Source organism: Rhinopithecus bieti, unplaced genomic scaffold, assembly GCF_001698545.2.
Source record: "Rhinopithecus bieti isolate Rb0 unplaced genomic scaffold, ASM169854v2 scaffold_7049, whole genome shotgun sequence".
In the NCBI taxonomy this organism is placed as follows: domain Eukaryota; kingdom Metazoa; phylum Chordata; class Mammalia; order Primates; family Cercopithecidae; genus Rhinopithecus; species Rhinopithecus bieti.
Genome location: NW_016805922.1, coordinates 2,068,036 through 2,090,607, shown reverse-complemented (window position 1 = coordinate 2,090,607; position 22,572 = coordinate 2,068,036). Strand labels below are relative to the sequence as shown.

The window sequence follows — 22,572 nt, the reverse complement described above, 5'->3', positions numbered from 1 at the left end:
TTATTTTTTATTTGTTTTTTTTTTTTTTTTTTTTGGTTTTTGTTTTTTTTTTTTTTTTTTTTTTTTTTTTGAGCAGAATAGAGACTTTGCGGAATTTGAGGGATTGGTGCAAAAGTGTTTGTGGGTGTTCTTTCTTCATGTCAAGCTATGAAATAAAGTCATTTTATCTCAAAACGCCCTTAGTTGATGTTGGGGAAAACATTTTTATCCAACCTGGAGGACACTTGGGAAAGGATCTAGCAGCCAATGCTTTGAGAAGGAGAAGACAGACGTTCTTGGGGGAAGTGGAGAAGGGACAATGAGGAGAGACATATGGGGCCACCAGTCTGGACTCTGATGGCATCCTTCCCCTGCCCAGACACCATGTTTAAAAAATTCATCAATGTGGAGAAGGCAGGAATACCAATTAAGTGAGTTTAGCATAATAGAAAATCAGTTTTAATTGCCCCAAATGGAACTATTGTTTACAGTTACAGATGGCTGCCAGGCAGTACCTGGAGAAAATAAATGAGTCCAGGGAGTAGGGAATTGCTTTCAATTCCTAGGAGTATTGCAGGAAAGACATTGGAGAATTCAGTCTAAGAAAGTTTTTGCAGAGAAAATAGATTCCCTGTAAAGGCTGAAAAATATTTCCCTTTAGGACTATGCAGTTAGTAGTGTCGTCAATTTCCACCTCTCACCTTTCTCCTGGTGTTTTCATAGGAGGAATGGACCCTCAAAATAGTTGTTATTGCATGGATTAAAATCATTGGCAAAGAAGAGGGGAACCTTGATGAATGTCCTCATTATTCAGAAACTTAGAAAAAGGAATAGATATTCATTACAGTACTTAACAGTCTTACCAAGATAAAATCTTTTTTTTCTCTGTTTTTTTTTTCTTTTCTATCTATTATGCTAAACTCACTTAATTGGTATTCCTGCCTTCTCCACATTGAAGAAGAGGGGATGGCTAATGAGTACAAAAATATGGTTACATAGAAGGAATAAGATCTAGTGTTTGATAGCACAATAGGATGACTATAGTTAACAATAATTCATTGTATATTTCAAAATAATTAGAAGAGTGGACTTGTGATATTCTTAGTGCAAATAAATAATAAATGCTTGAGGTGATGGGTATTCTAATTACCCTGATTTGATCATTACGCATTGTATGCACATATCAAAACATAATGTTTCCTGTAAATATCCATAACTCTGATATACCCATAATAATTAAAAATTTTAAACAACTAAAGAGAGAAGAACATCAGCAACCACAAACCAAAACTATCTCTTACCTGATCACTTCACCATGTCTTCTCTTTTGCTTCTCTGAACTTCTAGTGCAAAGGAAGTATTTCTTTATTGCACTTCATCTTTCATATCGGTAGCTATTTGCATATTTGCCTTATCTTTCAACTAGTATAAAAATTCCTCAAAGGCAGTATTTCACTTAACAGAGCTAAACCCATCACTTCACTACTAACTGTGTGTGCCTTGAGTGACTTAATCTATTTCCTTAGCTGTAAGCTGGGGGCCATGATGACATCCGATTTATAGTTCTGTGGTGAGTATCAAATTAATAAGAATGAACCTTCCAGAAAAAATTCTGGTGTGTAGTTTGAACTCAGACATTGACTGTTAATATGATTTTATATCCTTTTGTCTCTTTTAAGAAATAATTGAAACATATCCTATACAAAATATGTAATTCTCCTATTGAGAAATCCTAGAGAGGAACAAAAAGAAAAAGTTGGAGATAGATGCCCACTCTAGGTAACTTTCAGCACAGATTGGCTTAAGACCTACTGCAACAAAAGTACATGAAATTCTTATTAATATTGCAAATTCATGATGAATGAGAGTCTCTGGGATTCTTATTCGTATCTTCAGTAAGCTTTCCAGATTATTCCGTTACAAGCTACATTTTCAGAAGTTTGGTCAAAGGAAAGTGGTCATCTCTGGATGTATTAATTGGTAAAACCCAGATGTAGGCTCTAAAATGCCCATGTGGAATGTTTCACTCATTTTGTCATGAAAGATGACTTGCTTGGAGTGGCTGCAATCCCACTCCTGTTTCTATCCACCACAGTGAGGATAACTGATTTCTCAGACAGTCTCTTAAAGTTCATGGGCATGGCTCCTTGGACCTCCCTTGTAAAAACTATAGGGCTATTTCATTTGCAGAATTGAATAATTAACATAAATCATTGCATGGTGCAATATAAATCCACTGTGAGCCTGACCTTGATCTAAGTGTCTACCATGATTAAAGGCACCAGCATGACCCTTCACCCACTGTGGAGCTCAGTAGAACACTTTCCATAAAGTGCAGGCATAGGATTTTATTCTCCAGAGTCTGCTTTGATGAAACTTTGCTGAGATTTTAATTTCTCTAAAACCTAATAGTGTTTGGGAGTTAGCTGGGTTTTTGTTTTCTGAATTTGAGTTATGACTGTTGAGTCACAGAAGATATCTAGTGCTTCAAACAGAACTGGATTTGACTTTTGGTTCTGTGTGACCTTGGGCAAGCCATTCAACCTTTGTGTCCCTAGGTTTTTCCATGTGTAAAATGGAGATATTGATAAACACCTCGAAGAGTGTTGTGAGAATTAGGAATACACTTGAGAGCCCCTGTTACACATGTGAAATGCTCAAGAGATGCTAGTTTCCTGTTCCTTTAAAACACAGTGCAGTGTTAAATGTAGAAGGGAAAAAAAGACATCAAATATTTTCTCTTAACTCAGTTTCTCAACTTCAGGACTACTGACATTTTAAGCCTGATAATTTTTGTTTTTGAGGGAGGAAGGGAGACAGGTGCCCCATGCATTGTAGCAGGTTTAGTTTTAGCAGCATCCCTGGCCTCTGTCCATTAAATACCAGTAGCACCGTCCAGTTCTGACAATCAAAAATGTCACCAGACATTGTCCGTGTTCCCTCGAGGGCAGAAATCACCCCATTGAGGAGCACTGTCCTGGTTCTTGGCCTAGAATTTTAAGCCATTAAGTTGTAAAATCAAACTAAGAAATCAAACTGTCAGTTTTACCAAGCCAATATCAAAAAGGAAACTAACCTAGCTATGATCGTTATCCTTTTGACAGCTCCCCAGCCTGATGAAGGGGAAATCTCACAGTGCTATTAGGGTGTAGCAAAGGAAGGTGCCTGTCACCTTGAGGACTCACAAGTAATCCATGAGCCACAACTAAGGTTAGATTCTTAGACTTTAAAACACCGTAACCTCAGGCTGGCTTATGTCACAGATTTTACTAAACTAGGGCCAGTGACTCTTGCTGTGTAAACTAGAGGACAATGACTTTTGCATGAGGCTGATATAAAAATGAAATGGTAAGGCCAAGCATGATGGCTCACACCTGTAATCCCAGCATTTTGGGAGACAGAGACAGGAGAATCCTGTGAGCCCAGTTGTTCAAGACCAGCCTGGGCAAAATAGGGAGACCCTGTCTCAATAAATAAATAAATATAGTAACAAATAAAAAAATTAACTTGACATGGTGGTACATGCCTGTGGTCTCAACTACTTGGGATGCTGAGGTGGGAGGATCTTGGGACTGGAAAGCAGAGCCCGCAGTGAGCGTGGTCACACCACTGCACTCCAACCTGGGCAACAGAGTTGACACCATATCTCAAAAAAATAAATAAATAAAAAAGAAAGAAAGGAAGAAAGATCAAGAAAGAAAGAAAAAAGGAAGAAAGGAAAGGAAGAAAGAAAGAAATGGTTAGTTCATTAATTCTTAAAGAGAAATGGAACATCAGGGGTATTTCCATTCAAATTGGTATAACCAGCACTTGAGATTCTTAATACAACCGCAGGGGAGGCCAGATCACTGAAGATCCTTGGTGAGCATTCAGTGAGAACTAGAGGCATGAGCTGGAGCACTGAATGGCATCAAGCTATCAGAGCCTGCTGTGTCTTTCCAAATAGGGATGTGGACCAGTGAGGCACACTGGCTAGTTCTTTGAAGTGAAGGATATTGACAACATTTGCCTCTGCAACCTGACTCTTTGCTTCTGTTGATGACCAAGCATTTTAGTATTTTTTCATTTAAGTTTTATCAGGTCCTGTTAGAGCTTTGATCTTTGCCTTGGGAAGGCTTTGTGAATTATTATAGGAATATAACTGGTGGTGTTTTTATAGATGTACCATAATTCTAGGTTCCTGAGATGCACCTTCCTGTAGACCCCACCTATCCACTGCACTGTCAGTCTCTCTACTGCCAGCCCCCCCTCAGCACACTTGATCTTTCAAATATTCTTTTCACAAGCAGGGCTATGGCATGCTTTCTGTCACACTCTGCATCTCTCTTGGAATCATGTTCACGAGGTAAGAAAGTAGACAAGTCAAGGCTACACAAATCACACTGAGACCCCAAATATCTTGTTTCCTTTCCTCCTGGTAAAATTGAGGTAGATGCAGAGAAGTTTTTGGTCATTTATTTTGTATTAATTTCTTAGAAATTGCTTTGTCCTCGCTTTATACATAATTAGCATTTAATAAACATTTGTCAAACAGCAAATGTTTGTCTGAATAAACAAATGTGTGTTATTGTAATAATAACCGTGGTTATTATTATTATTATTATTATTAGAGACAGAGTCTCGCTCTGTTGCCCAAGCTGGAGAGCAGTCGCATGATCTCGGCTCACTGCAACCTCTACCTCCCGGGTTCAAGCGATTCCCGTGCCTCCACCTCTCAAGTAGCTGGGATTACAGGCACCTGCCACCATACCTAGCTAATTTTGTATTTTTTGTAGAGACAAGGTTTCACAATGTTGTCAGGTTGGTCTTGAACTCCTGACCTCAAGCAATCACCTGTCTTGGCCTCCCAAAGTGCTGGGATTACAGGCATGAGCCACAATGCCTGGCTGGTTATTATTTTTCTGATACCAGCTGCTGATTGCCTTTTAGGGCTTATACGGGCCAGGCATTAACACTGTTTAGGGATTATCCTAGTTCATCTTCATAATGGTTCAATACATTCTGAACTTCTTTTATCACCAGATTTTAACTTAAGTAGTTTTCCCAAGCTCATCCAACTGACATGTGACAGAGGTGGGATTTGAACTGCTGCCCAAAGTGCATATTTACTGTGGCTCAGGACCCTTACATGTAATTGGTAAAAGCCAGAGGTTGCCTCTAAAATGCCAACATGTGATATTTCTCTCATTTTGTCATAAAAGAGGACTTGGTTGGGGTGGCTGCAGTCAGCTGAGATCCCACTCCTGCTTCTATCCACTATGGTGAGGATAATTGATTTCTCAGACAGTCTTGTAAAGCTCATAGGCATGGCTTCTGGACCTCCCTTGTAAGAACTGTTGGGCTTTAGTTCCCAACAGAGCACAAGCCCCAAGAGAACTGTGGGGTGATTCCTTTTTCAGCAACAGGCTTCAATGTCTTCAAGCAGGAAGGCCTTGGCAGCATTTCCAAGGGGTCAGGGAATTGTAACTATGATAATGGAAGTTCTGCAAACTTAAGGCCAGGGTGAAGGCAGCTGCAAGTTAATGCCATTTGATGGTTCTTACGTAAAGTGCATTAGAAAGCATCACAGAATAAGCTTCCTCATTCTGTCCGCCATGACACCTTGTTTAATTCAGGTATGATACGTTTTAAACAAGAGTATGAAAAGGTTTCAGTTACTGTGATCTTTCCTCTCTTCCTAGGAAAAGGTTTCATATCAAAGTTTCTCTCTCTGATTCTATCTTGCTCCTGACATTAAGCTGTTAATTCATTGATATTAAAATGCTTTTTTAAAAAACCCTCCAAACTGACTGGGTTTTCAAACATCAAAATATAGTACCAGAGCTGCCAGCTCTTAATCCCTGTAGCTTATGTTTTGGCTAACAGCCAAGCATCAGCTGATCAAACTCTAAGAAGCCAGACAAATTTAAAACCATAGCTGCCCAAATAGAAATTAGTAAGATGGTTATCAGTAAATGGAAAATAACTTTCATGTAATACCTTTAAATACCGGTTAATGAAATAAGTCCTCAATTTTCCTAAGTGAAAACTAGACCTCTGATTAATGTTAAGATTTAGCTGGCAGTTTTATCATTTAAGATTTAGCTGGTCCTTTTTAAAAATATTTAAATAATTCTCATTCATTATTTTCTTCACGTAACAATCTAGAGCACTTTTCTGTCTGTTAATCCATTGAATTAAATCTTCACAAGAACTGTGACAATCAGGCATTATTCTCCAGTTAGTTTTGCATTTGAGGAAACTGAGGCCTGGATAAATTAAGTGACTTGCTCAGCTAGAAAATGACAGTGTGAAAACATCAACCCAGTTTTTTTCACTATACATTTACTGTTCTTTTCACTCAAGTAAACCATTTGTTGGTAGAACTGAACAGCTTTTACTTTCACTATAAAACGTACTTAGCTAGCCGGGCACGGTGATGCATGCCTGTAATCCCAGCTATTTGGGAGACTGAGGCAGGAGAATTGCTTAAACTCAGGAGGTAGAGGCTGCAGTGAGCTGAGATAGCACAATTGCACTCCAGGCTGGTTGACAAAGAGAGACCCTGTCTAAAAAACAAACAAACAAACAAACATATTTAGCCATTATATTTTCTTTCCTGCTGGAACTCTGTCTGTTGATCTGGGACACAGGCTGGGTCTAGAACTTTTGCTGTTACATGGGACTTCTCAGTTAACCTTAATATTCAATTCAGATAATACCATTCATTTATTTGCAATTTACTGGGGCAGAAGGCATGGAGTTAAAGAGGTCATAGATAATTCCAAGTTAACAATGAAGCATAATTAGAGTCACTTTTTGATCTCAAAATAAATTTGTATCATTTTGTGTGAGTAATGTCAGGCACCTGAGACCTGTTTCTCAGTAACAGTTACCTTTAGTATAAAAAAATTATTCTGGTGCTTAGTAACTTCAAACAAGACAAATTTGTTTTGCTCATTAATCTGTAATTTGGGCAGGATTTAGTGGGGATAACCTGTCTTAGCTCTACATTGCAACAGCTGAAGTGGATCAAAGGCTGAGTGGTAGAATCATTTGAAGCTTCGTTCACTCACTGGGCTGGTGGTTGAGGCTGACTGCTGGCTGAGGACCTCAGTTCCACCCCATGTGAGCCTATCTGTCTAGGCTGCTTTATGCTTCTTCACAGCATGGTTGCTGGTTGCTTAGGGACCACATTCCTAAGAATGCGATCAAGAGAGACAGGTGGAAGATACAGCCCAAGGATTCAGCCTTGGAAAACCATATAGCATCATTTCTACCGTGGTCTATTGGATGAAATAATCTTAATCCCCCACCCAGATCAAAGGAGAGGTACATAGATCTCACTTGTGGATAGAGAGGAGCATCACTTGTATAAATAAAGCATGTGGAATGGGCCATCGTTGGAACACATTGTCTTCCCAGAAGAGCTTGGTAATCTCATTATCCTTGGTTGCTGGAGTCCTAAAGGAAAGGCAGGAAGACAAGAAGGCAGGCAAGTTCTTGTTGAATTAATAGGTTTAAGAGCCACTTTTGTGGTCAGCCAGGTATGTATCCAGCTTAGGCATATAAAAGTCCTATCTTGCCCTTACTAATTCCCCTAACTTCTAGTCTTTCTTGCATCATTTAATTCTCCTATATTTTGGCTTCTTTATGTTCTAAATTCAAATGACTCTCTAGACCTGAAAAAAAACGACCACCATGGGACTTTTAATCTTGTTTAATCTTGTTCATCACGATAAAATATCTAAAACTCAGAACTAACTCTAACACAAGTTCACATTCTACTAGTTATTTGCTTAGCTACTTAGCTAGCTAGGCATGCTATGCTCTTTAGATAACAAAAATAATACCGAACCCTTTTATTTTGTAAGGTGGATCAGGGTGTACAAGACAAGTTTCCTGGGGCCTGATTCATATCATGCCCTTGTTTAAGACTCATAATGTTGTTACACAGACAACTGAGCTGTAATTGTAGCATTCAGATTCCCATTTAAAATAGATCCCATTTCCCTGAGGGAAATCATCCAACTCGTATATTTTCCTGAGTGGGGCATCAGAAATGCTTCTGTCAGCTCATACATAGTATGACACTTCATTGTGAAGGCAACTCTAGTTTTCACATCCTTGCTGCACACCCTGCAATACATTTAAAGCTTGAGGATCTCCCTTTCTAACGTATCCCAGATTCTTTCCATTTTCCTTTGATGCCTACTATACCTTCCCTGACCCCCAACTCAAATTCTGAGCTGTAGATGCGTTCTGACCCAGGTTTTATTGTTCCTAATGGGTCAAACTGATAATAATTGTTCAGTTGTAGTACGTAGAAGTATCAGTCCAAAAACTCAGGTGTGCAAATAATTATTTTGAATGAATAAATGTATCTTTGTAGTTTGAGCTTCCTGTTTCCCTGGATGGTGGAACCTGATGTTGAGCAGGCCAGTCTTCCGGCTTCCCATCTTTTCCCAGGTTCCCGGTGCCGTAGATGTTCCCCTGGCCTTGGCACATGGCCAGGTAAAGCCACCGTTCTTGGTCATTGCTGTGGTCTAAATGTTTGTGTCCCCTTAAAATTCACATGTTGAAATCCTAATCCCCAAGGTGATGGTAGTAGAAGGTGAGGCCTTTGGGGAGATGATTAGGTCTGAAGGCAAGCCCTTGTGAATGTGATTAGTGCCCTTAGAAAAGAGATGCAAGGAAGATCCCTTGCCCCTTCCACCATGTGAGGTCACAGTGAGAAGGCAACATCTAAGAATCAGAAAGCAGACTCTCACCAGACACTGAATCTGCCAGCAACTTGATTTGGGACTTCCCACCCTTCGGAATTATGAGAACTACATTACCACTCAGTTAATAGTATTGTGTGATGGCAGCTCTAATGGACTAAGACAATCATTTTCCCTCCACATGAAATACTGGAGATGTATAATACCTCTTTCTAGACATGAATTCATGTCTGATGAACCTCACCAAATGATATTCTCAGGTCTGCCTCTCAAGTATTGCTATGTTCTTTAGATAACAAAAGGAATACTGAGTAGCCCTCCCAAGTAGACACATAAAAACTCAGTGGGGACAAATTATTTCACCAGTTTCTGCAGGCAAAATCATTTATAGCTCGCCAATTCTGAATGGAGGGAAGGGAGGCAGATGAAGTCCCTTGAGCCCTACGTGTCTCCACATGCCACATGGACAGTTCTATTCTGTTGTTCCTTCTCTGTGTTGGAGTGTGGAACTCAGAATCTCACTCCCTTGGGCTTTACCCTGGAAAGTGACTCATATAGGGTTCCAGCTGCCCTTTCTCCCAGCTCATTTTGGAGGTTCATAGGCCTGTTCAGGTTTGTGTTAGACTGTAGCCTCTGAAATCTTTGTCTAACCTGGAAAGAAGGGGAAAATGTGGAATAGGTTGGCTCTTTCTGATCAAAATCATTGTAATATGACTGGACCTTGCCTTTTTAAATCTAGTAATTTGAATCCTGTGTCATTCTATATCATCTTTTCTCTAAGTACAAATGCAATCAACTCAGGGTAGGGGGAGGAAGACTACAGTTTGAACAAACTAAAAACAGGCAATGAACAGCAGTCAAAGGTTCCTGCTCTTCTTTTTCTGTTTCAACAGTTCTCCCAGGAACTTGAGATGTTTCTTTGTACTTCCACATGTACCATCTTATCTATGCTTACGTTTCCATTTACAGACCCATTACTACTGCCTTGTAGGGCGATGACACCTGCCCTCCTCCCCACCTCCAGAGGTCAGTTTATGCTTCTACCCGCTGACATTCTCCCCACATCCACACTCATATTTGGCAGCCAGAAAATTTCTTTCCATAAAATTATGAGGTAGTTATATCTGTGTCTACATCCCAAGACTTCCAAAACACTTTCACTTCATCTCAAGTTCATTTCTCCAGATTTGTAGAAGACTGAAAGAATTAAGTAACATGTCAAGGTCACAGGCTGGTGGGTGACAGAATGGCCTATGAAATCCATGGCTATGAACTGAGTTGTGTCTCTGAAATTTGTACGTCAAAGCCCTAACCCCCAATGTATACTATTTTTGAGATGAGGTCTTTGGGAGGTACTTAGGGTTTGATGAGGAAATAAAGCTGTGCCCCTTATGATGGGATTAGTATTCTTAAAAGAAGGGAAACAATAGAGAGCTAATGCTCTCTCTTCTCCTCTCTCCTTTTCTTTCTCTCTGCATGTAAGGATGCAGCAAGAAGGCAGCTGTCCTCCAGACAGAAAGAAGACTCTTGTATGAATAGGCCAGCCAGCACCTTGATCTTAGACTTCTCAGCCTTCAGAACTAGGAAAAAGAAATTTCTGTTGTTCAAACAATTTCTGTTGTATTTAGTCTATGGTATTTTATTATAGCAGGCTGAGCTAATGAAGACATTCATGTTTCTTTTCTTTTTTCTCCAACTTACTGCATTTCCTTCTTATATTCTCCCATGACTCCATGATAAGGTACTATCATCAGTTGTCTTTTGTTGTGCCTTTCAACAAAAGATCAGAAAAGGAGAAGGGTCCATTGATATACAGAAAAATTTTTTCCTTAGTGAAATTGCCTATTTCCTCTCCCCATGTCCCTAATCAATCCTTGAAACCAGGCTTCCTGGTTGCTTGTAACAAACGGAACCTACAAGAAATATGGAAGTAAGTTTTGCTAGCAATGTGCACTCTGATTTGCTAGGCTGGACTTTAATGCAGACTGGTAAGCAGGCATCTCTGAGCTGGTAGAAGTGTACACTCCTGCTGTATTCCATCATGTGGATCAAAGGCCAGGGCTAATAGCACTTAAATAATAAATGTGCTTTTTTAAAGTATGCATCATTTAAATTTGAGGGAAATGAGCAAACCTGGGAAGACTACAAGGGATGTACTTTCCTGACAATGATATCATCAAAAAAGGACATTAAGAAACGGGAAGAAATCTTCAAGATCTCAGCAAGAGACTGTTTTAGAAAAACTAGTCATCAAATTTTGCCTTTGTGACTGACGTGGTCACTGTTGTATTAGCATATAGGTGGGTCGGGATATAATAGGGATTAAGGACAGATATGGAAATACAGGGATGGGGAGAAGAAGGATTCCAGGAAATAGGACTTTGAGAAAAATAGAGGACTTTATACAATTTCAAGACTTTGAGGGTAACTGGTTTAATCTCTCAACATAGGTTTCTGGGTTTTGTTGTTAATGCTTTTTCAAGGTAATAAGTTCCAGTGGGTGCCACAAAAAGCCCCTCTTCTTCTATCTTGCTCCTAGAGAGATCATGGAGACTAGGAGGGTGCTGGATCTGAGAATTCATCATGAGCCCTAAGTGAATTCAGATGATACTCTCAATCACTATTCACTGATCCTCAAAGAAAGTCTATGGGACACAGGTGTCAGAATTCTCTGGTGTTAAAAATACAGTGTATTGGGTTCCAGTCCAGGTGAACTGAATCCAAATCTTTAGGAATGGAGTATAGAATACTGATTTGTTTTGCGGGGCATGGGGTCTCCCTGTATTACCCAGGCTGGTTTCAAACTCCTAGACTCAAGTGATCCTCCTGCTTCAGGTTCTCAAGTAGCTGGGATTATAGGCATCCATCACAAAGCCTAGCTGGGAATGGAATTTTTACATTTTTATGTTCATATGTATGCATGTATGAATGAATTATTTAGTGGGTACATGTGCAGGTTTGTTACAGGAGTATATTGAATGATGCTGAGGTTGGGGTTTCTACTGACTCCATCACCCAAATAAGGAACACAGTACCCTGTGGGAAGTTTTTCAGTCCTTTTCCTCCTCTCGTCCTCCCCACTTTTTGATTCCTCGGTGACTATTGTTTTCATCTTTATGTCCATGTGTATCCATGATTAGCTCCCACTTATAAATGAGAACATGTGATATTTGGTTTTTTATTTCTGTATTAGTTCACTTAGGATAATAGCCTCCAGCTGCATCCATGTTCCTACAAAGGAAATGATTTTGTTCTTTTTAATGGCTGCATAGTATTCCATGGCATATATGTACTGTATTTTTTAATCCAATCCACCACTGAGGGGCACCAGAATTGATTTCAGTCTGTGCTACTGTGAATAATACTGCGATAAATATATGCATACATGTGTCTTTTTGATAGCATGATTTATTTTTCTTTGGGTAGATACCCAGTAATGGGATTACTGGGTTGAATGGTAGTTCTATCTTTAGTTCTTTGAGAAATCTCCAAATTACTTTCCACAATATCTGAACTAATCATGCCAACAGTGTATAAGTGTTCCCTTTTCTCTGCAATCTTGCCAACATCTGTTATTTTTTGACCTTTTAATAACAGCCATTCTGACTGGTGTGAGAAGGTATCACATAGTGGTTTTGATTAGTGTCTCCCCACTAACTGGTGATGTAAAGCTTTTTTTCCTGTACTTTTTGGCTGCTTACATGCCTTATTTTAAGAAGTGTCTGTTCATGTTCTTTGCTCACTTTTTAATGTTTTTTTTTTTCTTGTTTTAAGTTTCTTATAGATTATGGATATTAGTCCATTGTTGAATGCTTAGTTTACAAATACTTTCTCCAATTCTGTAAGTTGTCTGTTTACTCCATTGGTAGTTTCTTTTGCTGTGCAAAAGCTCTTTAGTTTAATTAGTTCTTAACTGACAATTTTGTTTTGTTTGTTTTTGAGGACTTAGTCATAAATTCATTGCCTAAGCTGATGTCCAGGAGAGTATTTCCTAGGTTTTCTTCTGGGATTTTTATAGTTGGAGGTTTTAACATTTAAGTTTTTAATTCATCTTGAGTTAACTTTTGTATGTGGTGAGAGGTAGAGGTCTAGTTTTACGCTTCTGCATATGGTTAGCTAATTTTCTCAGCACCATTTATTGAATAGGAAGTCCTTTCCCTATTGTTCATTTTTATCAACATTGTCAAAGATAAGTTGATTGTAAGTGTGTGGCTTTGCCTCTGAGTTTCCTATATTTTATTGGTTTATGTGCCTTTTGTTTTCTTAACAGTACCATGTTGTTTTGGTTACTGTGGCCTTATAGTTTGAAGTCAGGTGATGTGATGCATCTGGCTTTGTTCTTTTCACTTCAGATTTCTTTGTCTGTTGTGACTCTTTTTAGTTCTATAAAAATTTTAGAATTGTTTTTTCTAATTCTGTGAAAATGATGTTGGTAATTTGATAGGAATAGCATTGAATCCATACATTACTTTGAGCAGTATGAACATTTTACAATATCCATTCTTCCAATCCATAAAATGGGACATTTTTTCATTTGTTTTTGTTTTCTATGATTTATTTCAGCAATTGTTTTATAATTCTCTTTCTAGAGATCTTTCACCTCCTTGGTTATAAGTATTTGTAGGTATTATATTCTTTTGTGGCTATTGTAAATGGGATTATATTCTTGATTTTGCTTTCAGCTTGAATGTTATTGGTGTACAGAAATGCTACTGATTTTTTTACATTGATTTTGTATCCTAAAACTTTACTGAAGTTGTTTGTTCGATCTAGGAGTCTTTCTATGGAGTCTACAGTTTCCAGCGTGTAGAATCATATCATCAGTGAAGAGAAATGATTTGATTTCCTCTTTTCCTGTTTGGATGCCTTTTATTTCTTTGTCTTGCCTAATGGCTCTGGCGAAGCTTCCAGTGTTACACTGAATGGGAGTGAGAGAGTAGCCATCCTTGTCTTGTTCCAGTTTTTAGCGGGAATACTTCAATCTGTTGCTGTTTTAGTATGAATTGGCTATGAGTTTGTCATAAAAGACTCATTATTTTGAGGAGTGTTCCTTTGATGCCTAGTTTTTTAGGGTTTTTATCATGAAAAGATGTTAAATGTTATCAAATGTGTTTTCTGCGTCTATTGAGATGATTGCATGTTTTTTTTTTTTTATTCTGTTTATGTGGTAACTCACATTTATTGACTTGTATATGTTGAACTAAACTTGCCTGCCAGAAATAAAGCCCACTTTATTGTGTTGAATTAACTTTTTGATGTGCTGCTGGTTTCAGTTTGCTGGTATTTTGTTGAGAATTGCTACATTTATGTTAATCAGGGATACTGACCCACTGTTTTATTTTTTTGTTGCATCTTTGCCAGATTTTAGTATAAGTATACTACTGGTTTCACAGAATAAGTTAGAGAGAAATCCCTTCTCCTTAGTTTTGTGGTATAGCTTCAGCAGGATTGGTACCAGCTCTTCTTTGTACATCTGGTGGGATTCAGCTGTTAATCCATATGGTCCAGGGCTTTTTTTGGTTGGTAGATGTTTTATTACTAATTCAATTATAGAACTCATTATTGGTCTGTTCAGGATTTCAGTTTCTTCCTGATTAAATCTTGGAAGATTGTGTATTTTCAGGAACTTATTAATTTTCTCTAGATTTTCTTGTTTGCGTTTATAAAGGTGTTCACAATAGTCTCTGAGGATCTTTTGTATTTCTGTGGAATTGGTTGTAATGTCCCTTTCACTAGTTCTGATTTTGCTCATTTGAGTCTTCTTTTTACCTTGTTAATCCAACTAGTGGTCTGTTGTTTACATTTTCAAAGAACCAACTTTTCAAAACTTCATTGATCCTATGTATGATTTTTGGGATCTCAGTTTTATTTATTTCTGCTCTGCTTTTAGTTATTTTTTTTTCTTCCGCTAGCTTTGTGTTTAGTTTGTTCTTGTTTTTATAGTCTCTTTAGATGCAAGGGTAAATTGTCAATTTGAGATCTTTCTTTTCGATGTAGGCATTTAGCACTATAAACTTTCCTCTAAACACTGCTTTTGCCATGTATCAGAGGTTTTGGTATGTTGTGTCTGCATTTTCATTTTTTTCAAATAGTTTTTTTATTTCTGCTTTAATTTTGTTGTTCACTCAAAATTTATTCACGACAATTCGTGTAATTGTGTGGTTTTGAGAGTTCCTCTAGTATTGATTTCTATTTTTATTCCACTGTGATCTGAGAATATGCTTGGTATGATTTAGTTTTTTTTTTTAAATTTATTGAGACTTGCTTAATGACATTGCACGTGGTCAATCTTAGAGTATTGGGGTGGGAAGAACGCATATTCTGTAATTGTTGGGTAGCATGTTGTGTAGATATCTATTAGGTCTAATTAGTCAGGTGTCAAACTTGAGAACTTTTTTGTTAGTTTTCTGTCTCGATCTGTCTAATGTTGTCAGTGGGGTGTTGAAGTCTGGAAACTGAATATTTGACAAGAATCTTTCAAAAATATTTTGTGGTAAAGTTTGAGAGCCCTGTATTATCAGCGTCTTATTGTCTAGAATGGTGCCAAGCTCCTATTAGTCATCAAATGATTATTGCAGTGAATTGATACATCTCCAGTATGTAGCCTAATTACTGACACATGATAGGCTTCAATTAATGTTTGTTGAAGGAAACTTTATGATAGCTTCTGGTTCTTTTTTTTTTTGTTTTTTTTTTTGTTTTTTATGATGTCTCGCGCGGAGAGTCCAGCTCTGTCCGCCCCAGGGCTGGAGTATGCAAGTGGGGGCAAAGAGAAATACAACAGAGAGACTCAACATGAGCAAGCTCCACCTCCGGGTTTAACGCCATTTGCTCCTACACAGTGAGCCCTCAGCTCACGCCAGTAGCCTGGGACTCACAGGGCGCTTCCGCTCAACTTATCGCCCTCGGCTCTGGTTTGTCAAAAGCTAGTTTCGTTGTATCTCCTTAGTAAAGAGACGGGGTTTCACCAGTGTTAGCTAGGTTGGTCTCTCGATTCCTACCCTCGCGGATCCAACCCGTCTTCGGCCTCCCCCAAGCGTCTGGGATTACAGGCTTGAGCCACCTCCGCGCCTCTTTGTGTCTAAACCCAGCTTTTCTGGTTCATATGAAGCTTCTGGTTCTTAAGAGGCACTTTGGAATAAAAGAATCCCTCTATTCACCTACCAAGTCGACTGTCTATTCACACATCCATTCAAGTTTTGGGGTTTGGTATAGCAAGGAGACACTGCAAGGGAAGTTTGTTATATGGGCAGAAATTCTTTATTTGTTTAGGAGAGAGTCTCAAGAGTAGAATTATTAGGTCAAGGTCACTAACATTATAGAGACTCCTAATGGACACTTATTGTCAAATATTCTTGCTCCATAGCTTTTTCACAGACTCTCATTAGTTCTCATAACTTGGTTCCTAGCCCACTGCCTGTATGATTCCCTGAATGCATGAACACCTTTGCATTTTGCTCAAGGTTGATCAACCTGCCTTAAGATATTGTTTTTACTGTTTCTACTGTCGATCCTCAATGTCTAATCAAACCCTTGATCCTGGTACCCCTACCAGCCCTGTCCTAAGAATGACCACTCCTGGCATGACTGAAAAATTATGGCCATTCTCAAAAGACTCAACCTGGTGAACAAATAAGCTGTTGTTGTTGTTGTTTTGACTCAGAAGACCACTGGCTGTTAGGTTCTTTTCTTTTTTTTTTTTTTTTTTTTTTTTTTTTTTTTTTTTTTTGTCAGTTCAACATTTTATATATTTATTTTTATACTTTAAGTTTTGGGACGTGCAGAACGTGTAGGTTTGTGACATAGGTATACATGTGCCATGGTGGTTTGCTGCACCCATCAACCTGTCATCTACATTAGGTATTTCTCCTAATGCTATCCCTCCCCTAGCTCCCCACCCCACAACAGGCCCCAGTGTGTGATGTTCCCCTCCCTGTGTCCATGTGTTCTCATTGTTCAGCTCCCAATTTTAAGTGAGAATATTCAGTGTTTGGTTTTCTGTTCCTGTGTTAGTTTGCTGAGAATGATGGTTTCCAGCTTCATTCATGTCCCTGCAAAGGACATGAACTCATCCTTTTTATGGCTGCATAGTATTCCCTATGGTGTATATGTGCCACATTTTCTCTATCTAGTCTATCATTGATGGGCATTTGGGTTGGTTCCAAGACTTTGCTATCGTGAACAGTGCTGAAATAAACATACATGTGCATGTGTCTTTATAGTAGAATGATTTATAATCCTTTGGATATATACCTAGCAATGGGGTTGCTGGGTCAAATGGTATTTCTGGTTATAGATCCTTGAGGAATTGCCACACTGTCTTCCAAAATGGTTGAACTAGTTTATACTCCTACCAACAGTGTAAAAGTGTTCCTATTTCTCCACATTCTCTCCAGCTTCTGTTGTTGGCTGACTTTTTAATGATTGCCATTCTAACTAGTGTGAGATGGTAGCTCATTGTGGTTTTGATTTGCATTTCTCTAATGACCAGTGTTAATGGGCTTTTTCTTCATATGTTTGTTGGCCACATAAATGTCTTTTTTGAGAAGTGTCTGTTCTTATCTTTCACCCACTTTTTTGTGGGGCTATTTGTTTTTTTCTTGTACATTTGTTTCTTTGTAGATTCTGGATATTAGCCCTTTGTCAGATGGATAGGTTACAAAAATTTTCTCCCATTCTGTAGGTTGCCTGTTCACTCTGATGATAGTTTCTTCTGCTGTGCAGAAGCTCTTTAGTTTAATTAGATCCCATTTGTCAATTTTGGCTTTTGTTGCAATTGCTTTTGTTGTTTTAGTCATGAAGCCTTTGCCCATGCCTATGTCCTAAATGGTATTGACTAGGTTTTCTTCTAGAGTTTTTATGTTTTAGGTCTTATGTTTAAGTCTTTAATCCATCTTGAGTTAATTTTTGTATAAGGTGTAAGGAAGAGGTCCAGTTTCAGTTTTCTGCAACTAGCTAGTCAGTTTTCCCAACACCATTTATTAATGATTTTCTATCCTGAGACTTTGCTGAAGTTGCTTATCAGCTTAAGGAGATTTTAGGCTGAGAAGATGAGGTTTTCTAAATAGAGGATCATGTAATCTGCAAACAGAGACAATTTGACTTCCTCTCTTCCTATTTGAATACCCTTTGTTTCTTTCTCTTGCCTGATTGCCCTGGGTAGAACCTCCAATACTACCTTGAATAGGAGTGGGGAGAGAGGACATCCTTGTCTTGTGCTAGTTTTCAAAGGGAATGCTTCCAACTTTTACCCATTCAGTATGTTATTATCTGTGGGTTTGTCATAAATAGCTCTTATTATTTTGAGACATGTTCCATCAATACCTAGTTTATTGAGTGTGCTGCTGGATTTGGTTTGCCAGTATTTTATTGAGGATTTTTGCATAGATGTTTATCAGGGATATTGACCTGAAATTTTCCTTTTTTGTTGTGTCTCTTCCAGGTTTTGGTATCAGGATGATGCTGGCTTCATAAAATGAGTAGGGAGGATTCCCTCTTTTTCTATTGTTTGGAAGAGTTTCAGAAGGAATGGCACCAGCTCCTCCTTGTACCTCTGGTGGAATTAATTTGGCTGTGAATCTCTCTGGTCGTGGGCTTTTTTTGGTTGATAGGTTATTAATTACTGCCTCAATTTTAGAACTTGTTATTGGTCTATTCAGGGATTCAACTTCTTCCTGGTTTAGTTTTGAAGGGTGTATGCGTCCAGGAGTTTATCCATTTCTTCTCGACTTTCTAGTTTATTTGCGTAGAGATGTTTATAGTATTCTCTGATGGTAGTTTGTATTTCTGTGGGATCAGTGGTGATATCCCCTTTATCATTTTTTATTGAGTCTATTTGATTCTTCTCTCTTTTCTTCTTTATTATTCTGGCTAGCAGTTTATCTATTTTATTAATCTTTTCAAAAAACCAGCTCCTAGATTCATTGATTTTTTGAAGGGATTTTTGTGTCTCTATCTCCTTCAGTTCTGCTCTTAGTTATTTCGTGTCTTCTGCTAGCTTTTGAATTTGTTTGCTCTTGTTCCTCTAGTTCTTTTAATTGTGATGTTAGGGTGTCAATTTTAGATCTTTCCTGATTTCTCCTGTGGGCATTTCGTGCTATAAGGGCATGGAGGAATATTTACCAAGCAAATGGAAAGAAAAAAAAAAAAACAGAGGTTGCCATCCTAATGTCTGATAAAACAGACTTTAAACCAACAAAGATTAAAAAAAAAAAAAAACAAAGAAGGGCATTACATAATGGTAAAGGGATCAAGGCAACAAGAAGAGCTGACTCTCCTAAATACATATGCACCCAATACAGAAGCACCCAGATTCATAAAGTACATTCTTAGAGACCTACAAAGAGACTTAGATTCCCACACAATAATAATGGGAGACTTTAACACCCCACTGTCAATATTAGACAGATCAACAGGACAGAAAATTAACAAGGACATTCAGGACTCAAACTCCGCTCTGGTCCCAGCAGACCTAATAGACATCTGTAGAACTCTCCATCAAACATCAGCAGAATATACATTCTTCTCAGGACCACATCACACTCATTCTAAAATTGACCACATAATCAGACGTGAAACATTCCTCAGCAAATGCAAGAGAACAGAAATAACAAACATTCTCTTAGACCACAGTGCAATCAAATTAGAACTCGGAATTCAGAAACTCACTCAAAACCTCACAAATACATGGAAACTGAACAACCTGCTCCTGAATGACTACTGGGTAAATAACAAAATTAAGGCAGAAATAAGTAAGTTTTTTGAAACCAATGAAAACAAAGACCACAATGCACCAGAATCTCTGGGACACAACTTAAGCAGTGTTTAGAGAATGTTAGGTCCTTAAGGGCAACTATGATGGCTAATTCTCTCTATGCCTGTGGCCCCAAGGAGCAAGCCAGGATCTCCAATATGCTGTGTAGCCTCACAAAAGGGCTCTGGCAATCCAGAGGAAACCCCAATCCTGAAGGAAAAGCAAACTTTCCTGTTATTTACTGAGTGTCTGTTTAGTGATTGACTGTCATCTTCCTTGTTGAAATCAATAGGAGACTCAATGAAGTGAAAATGAAATCAATATTTAATTCCCACTGGTAAGAGATACTGCCATGGCCTACGTTCAACTGCCAACTTCCCCTAATTCCAAAGAGTAATAGGAGCTGTGCCATCTCAGCCTCATAGACAAGACTCATATCTGCAATTTTTTCCTTACTGATTTACTACATTCCTACCACATGGTAGATGTTATGTTGTACATTTTACCATGCTTATACAGCAAACCAACCAGTGATTTATCAGTTGAGTATTTAAAATGTGACATAGAAAAGGCTAAATACTTTTTTTGGTTTTTGTTGTTGTTGTTGTTTGTTTGTTTGTTTGTTTTTTGAGATGGAGTCTCACTCTTTTACCAAGGCTGGAGTGCAGTGGTACAACCTTGGCTTACTACAACCTCTGCCTCCCAGGTCAAGTGATTCTCCTGTCTCAGCCCCCCTGAGTAGCTGGGACCACAGGCACACACCACCACACCTGGCTAATTTTTGTATTTTTAGTAAAGACAGGGTTTCAACATATTGGCCAGGCTGGTCTTGAACTCCTGATTTCAAGTAATCTGCCTTCAGCCTCCCAAAATTGTGGGATTACAGACGTGAGTCACAGCGCCCAGCCAAAAGTGTGAATACTTTAAATATACAATCTCATTGAAGCCTTACAACCACATTTTGAGATAGATATATACTATTGCGTAATTCTACACATGAGAAAACTGTGGCATGGAGAAGTGAAGAAACTTGCCCTGTTACAGTATTGTAGAATCAAGATTTGAACCCATGTCTGGGTAATTCCGTAACTTGTGTTTTTAACCACTGTGTTTACTATCTCCCATTTCTTAGATGAGGAAACAGAGACTCAGAAATAACATTTCCAAGGTTCCACCCAGAATTCAAGTATTTCATTTCACCTTAAAAAGTCCCTTTAGAGTGTGAGTTAGAATTCAGTGGTTGTGGTTATTCCACTTATTCAGGAGCTCTAATAAACAGGGCCCTTAATTTTATAGGGAATATATAGTTGAAGACCCACTCCTTATCTTTACAGAGTATATTTCTAGTTGTTGGCAATATGACAAGTAAGTAAAAATAGAATACGATATGTGGAAATCCAGGGGTGTCACAGCTGGTGACTCTGTCGAGAAATCTTTGGCAATAGAAAAACACAGCTATTAAGGAAATGCATTTTCTTATGTAATGGGAACATCATAGGCTGTTCTGGGGGGTGGTTGATTCCACATTCCAATGTCATGAGAATGCATATGCAGGTGACTGCCCTCTTTCCACTCTTCCACTGCTATTTGTCCTTCAGCTAACTTCTCTTACTGTTGGGTATTTGTGGGAGTATCAGGTGTTACATCCAGACATGACCATGAACTGACGGATCAATTGACATTTCTACCTATATGTCTTTTTAAAGTGAGAAAACTTTCCCAAATATTCTCTGCATGTTTAAGGGAGTTTTTTGTTAGAATCTTGTATATACCAATCCCCCAAACTAATAGTGTCTCAGGAAATGAGACAATCATAACTGACTTAGAGAACCCTCCTGACAGGGCTGATGCAACTGGAGGAGGATGGATACCTGGAAAAAAGAAAAAAGAAAAACAGGGTTTCATTTGGAACAGATAGGGGAAATAATGAACATTAAGAAGATAACCAAGAGGACTGATTGCTTTAGTAAAAAAAAAAAATGTAACATAGTTATAAAGTAGTCCTTGGCACTGGCTGAAGTGACCACTACTGGGCATGCAGAAGGCTTAGAAATCATGGTAGGCCCAAGGGAAGCTCAGAACCATAGACACAGGAGGCACCTCCATTCACCTGGCTTCCTCCATAATTCAACTGACAGCTCTTCCAATTACTACCTCTATAATTCCAACTGACAGCCTTTGCAGTAAGGGGAAGAACACTTAACTTCCATATGCTCTAATTTCCTTTCCTTCATAGTAGGCATCTCTGTCAGGCATTGAAGAACTGGACGCTTTACTCTTCATGCACAGGGGGACTAACAATTAATATTGTTCTAACCATACAATAGTGCAGAAAACATACCTGGGGAATTTTACTGAATAAAGATACTGTGTAAGTGACCCCAACTACAGAGTCCAAAGGGGATTTCAATCCAGCCCATGTTTTACTCGTCCAACCATGCACCTTGGCAGATACTTGTGTCCATCCTGAGTAAAGCATAATCCCCCAAGGACATTATCCACCTGCAAGCCACAAATCCAGGGGTCTACAACTGCGTAAGGTGGGAAGTGCCTTTTAAACATCTACATGTGGGTTCATAGGAGCCCTGCTCCTCAGGATGTTTAAGGAGAGAAACTGGTGCTCCTCTAACAGGACTTCTTGGGAGACAGCATACAAGAATGGTAGGCATATGTTTCTAACTCTTTTTAACCCAATCCTAGTACCAAAAGTGTGTGGTGGCTCAGATAATGGGCTCTGGAATCAGAATGTGGGACTTGGTTTCTGAAGTCTGCTCCTTTTTAGCTATCTTACTTTGTGTTTCTGAATAAGTTTGAGATCACTTATCAGTTGTTAGATAATCCCAGGAAGCATGGTAAGATAATGGGGAACAGAAGATAACCAATAACTATTACCACTATTGGTAGCTGGGACTTCAGTTCACCAGGATCTACATGAAGGGCTTTGTAGGACACAACTTGGAATTGTCTCAGCAAGGAACAAAAACTGGGATATTATCCAATGACTCCTATTTTTTTTTTTTTTTTTTTTTTTTTTTTGATCTTTTGAAAATCAGATATATATTCTTTTTTTTTTATTTATTTATTTTTTTTTTATTCTGGTAGACCTTACTTAAGTCCCATTTTTTTTTTTTTTTTTTT

The 22,572-nt window shown here is 38.5% G+C and overlaps 1 protein-coding gene across 2 annotated transcripts in view; it reads left to right on the top strand.

The window, feature by feature from the left end:
• The window catches only part of GRM7 (glutamate metabotropic receptor 7), a 921,273-nt gene that overhangs the window by 690,083 nt on the left and 208,618 nt on the right, over window positions 1-22,572 (top strand). The window lies entirely within an intron of this gene.